This window comes from Alligator sinensis, unplaced genomic scaffold, assembly GCF_000455745.1.
Source record: "Alligator sinensis unplaced genomic scaffold, ASM45574v1 scaffold4_1, whole genome shotgun sequence".
Classification (NCBI taxonomy): domain Eukaryota; kingdom Metazoa; phylum Chordata; order Crocodylia; family Alligatoridae; genus Alligator; species Alligator sinensis.
The window spans coordinates 3814218-3817970 of record NW_005841887.1 but is presented as its reverse complement, the minus strand read 5'-3'; positions in this window follow the sequence as shown (position 1 = coordinate 3817970).

The window sequence follows — 3753 nt, the reverse complement described above, 5'->3', positions numbered from 1 at the left end:
AGGCAGTGGCAGCACTGGGAGAGGGCTGTGAATTCTGGGGTGGCTGCAGCCCTCTCCCCAGCCCCTCTTCTAGTGAGCACAGCTCTGGCCTAGCCACTGCTGGGAAAAGCATGACGCCAGACCCGGCCCGCAGCTGCAGTCCCCCTGCCCCGCCCCCGCTCCCATGCCCTCCTGGGGCGCGTGCAGCGGTGTAAGCTGCCCTCCCGTGCCCCCTGAACGAGCCGTGGCTCTATCCTGCACCTGCCCCAGCCCCACTCCCTCCCTCACCCCAGGGGCTCCCCATCCCCACTCCTTCCCTCCCCATCCACCACAACAGACTTACCAGCTGGACACAGCTCTTAAAGCTACTGGGCAGTGCTCCTCGCCACCTATGTGCTGTCCTGCGGCTGTGTGCATTGATGGACATGTATCAGCCAAACTATCAGCCACAGCAGGCCAACTTCCGATACAGTAAATTTTCTTTATATCAGACCGATGTATTGGTGCACCTCTATTTTTTTTTTTAACTTAACTCTCACACTTTCTTTTTAACTCTACCTTTTTCAGTGGCAAAATATGGGAAAAGGGTAAAAAAAAACCTGAAGACTGGAGGGAAATGGAACTTACAACCCTACTGTAGTTCTTAATTAAACAGGATATTACAGACACACACAAACAAACTCCATCTCATTATACATTTTGCATTGTACATTTCAGCTAGGAACAAATGTACAAATAAAGTGTATAATGGAATTTCAAACAATTTTATCAACTGATATCAATCATCTTCCACAACAGAGTTCTCAAAAAAGACAGATTACTGTTTTGAATACCAGCATCAAACTGTGCTGATAAATCCACTAGGGTAAACTGCGTACAAAGGATGCTCAACAGATATTCCTGGAATTACTACTGAGTCTTACGGTTTGTCATAATAGCATGAGTCAAAGTATGAATTTAAACTGATCTACTGTATCTTCTTGCATACAACATACATCCAGATAAAACAAAGATCTTGTTTTTAGAGGGCAGAAGATATCATCCCCCCCCCCCCCCCCCCCCCACTCTCAAGAAAAACCCCCCCCCCCCCCCCCTCCCCCCAGTCATGGCCAACTCTATGAGTCATGGCCAACTCTATGACATCGAGTAAGTCCTCCTGGGATCAGTGTGCCAAGGAATTTCCTGGTGCCAACTGCCCCATCCAAACTGTCTTCTGGGATGTCACACTGCCAGAACACTTTCCCTTCCAGGAGGATTTACACAAGATTAGGCCCTGGACCCTTGCAAGACTTTTAGTTCTTTCTGTAAGTAATTCTTTATACAAGTTCCTATAAAGTGCTGTTTCCATATCACAAGCCTCATTAAGATATTACCAGCAGCTCACTTGCTGCTTCATGCAAAAACTTCAGTGCTCTGCTAATAGCTATGGCTGTGAGAGGGTTAATATAGGCCTCCCTCATCTTGGCAGCTGCACAGCATGCACAGCGTCTTCAGGCTTGCTGCTTTTCCTGCAAAGAAAAGAGCTTTCTTGCTTACAAAATCATGCGGCAATTCTGGGGTACTGAATTGGGGGGGGAAATGTTCCCTTTGCTCCCACACCCAGCCATTTTCGTTTCTGTCACTTTCGAGTTAAAGCTAAACCACAAAAGTCACCCTTATCTTAAAATAAGAGTATTCAAATAGGGAATGATGCTGATGTAATTTGTCCCACATAGACAAGCCCTTGCAATAAATAAATAAATAAATAAATACTACTACTGAAGCCCCCATAAGAGCCAAAGTGTCACCAGTAGTTCATGTTCTCCCAACAAAGGGGAGGATTTAACCAAATCATTTGTGAATTCTGGAAGAAAAGGAAAGAAAATCTCCTATCCAGTTCCCAGATTCAGTCTGTGTCTGTTCTTTTTTTTTGTCAGAACATATCATTCCCTAACCCTAATGTGCACATACTAAGAGAAGAGTTAAAGGCTCAGCTACAAACCTTACCTGCAACGCTCTGCCAAAATTTACAATGGCAGAGAATTTGTTTTTAAAATATTGGCATTTTTCTGCAGGAGGCAATATGGAAACAGTCCTACCATTCTTTCTTCTAAAGAATAAAGCAATGGCTAAAATGGAATAATAAGGTTATTAAAATTATAGTTGCCTAACGCATCCTTCATTTTAGCTTTCATTTTAATAGAATAGGTTTCACTTAACAGTAGAATCCTCCTCAGAAATAAAACAGAATTTTCCACAAAAAATAAATTTAGAAATTAGCAACTTCTTAATGTCAGATTTAAAAAAAACATCAGATTCCCAAGTATATTCTGCAGAAACTTAAAAGCCAAAAAAAAAATACAAAAATGAGATTACTGCTTCTATGAAATGCATATTAAGAAAATTTTCCTAGCATTCTCTTTATTCACATGAAAAATGACTAAAAATTAGGAAAACTAGTATGAAGGTGTAAAAAGGATCACTTGTGGTATGTGTCGATTTGTAAATTGCAAAGAAAATTACTAATGTTAGTCAACCTAAAGAGTTCACTGATCATAAAAATAAAGAACATAACGGGACCATGATACAAATTTAAAGACGCACTGCGCATACACATATTTTGAATGCTCTATATTGCTCGACTTTTGCCAGTACTGTATAGGCCCTGATCCCACGAAGATTTACACTTGTGCTTCATTTTATGCATTGTGAATAGGCCAGTTAAAAGCAACAGGACTACTCCAAATTGGAATATTTATGGGGTTTAAAATTAACCTTGGAATACAAGTCTCCAAAAGCTGTCTGTATAACTCCAGCAAAAGAACCACAATTAAAAGCTAAAAACCAAACATTTTGCCAGTGGGGCTATCATAGTTTTTTCTATTAAAAAAGGCAATCCTATCATCTATTCAATGTTTATTTTATTGTACCAAAAAAATCCCCAAATCCTGTGAGTCTATACTGTCAGTTTCGACTGCTACTAAAGCTTTCAACAGACATCATTTTTACAGTGCTACAAACTTTGTATCACTGTAAAAATGTCTGTTGAAAGCTTTAGTAGCAGTAGAAACTGAGTTTGTAGCACTACAAAATAGAAAAAAAAAAAAAAGAGTATTATGGGGCAGGAACCATATTCAGCCCTTGGCTGGAGGGCAACACAGGTGCCACAAGAGCTTGTTCTCCAACCAGGGGGCAATCAAGGGTGCTCCATAGTTCCCCCCAATTCCAAGAGAAGCCTGTCCGTGAGCTGTCCTAGAGCAGGCAGTTACTCTACCTGTGGGCTTGCCTGATCAGCTGTTCCTAGCTATAGCAATAGCTGATTGACCAAAGACAGTATCAGCCCCTGCTTCCAAGGGAGCTTCCTCACCCTTGCCACCCAAGCAGAGCTACTCCCAGGCTTCCTGTAGGCTGGAGGCAGCTCTGCTCAATGCATCCTCCCCCACCCCCCACTCCACCCCATGGGAAGCAGGGCTGTTCTCAGGGCCCATGCTCAGAACACTGGTTTTTGCTGGTGTTCTAGCTACAGGGGCTGGGCTTCTTACTGGACCTGTCAGAGCACAGGCAAGAGCTGATGCTCTACCAGCCCTGGTGGCACAGCAAGGGGCCCTAGACTGGTCTTTCCAGATCAGCCTGGACCAGACAGTGGGGAAGCACCCCCAGACAGCTCACTGCTGGGCAGGCTGTCAGGGAGCAAGCCACTCTCACCCTCTCCCTTTTGGGGTGGAAGGGAGGGAAGCTGGAAGACAGGTATACCTGTCCAGACATTAAATTTGTGGCAGAAAATCTTCCTGTGAA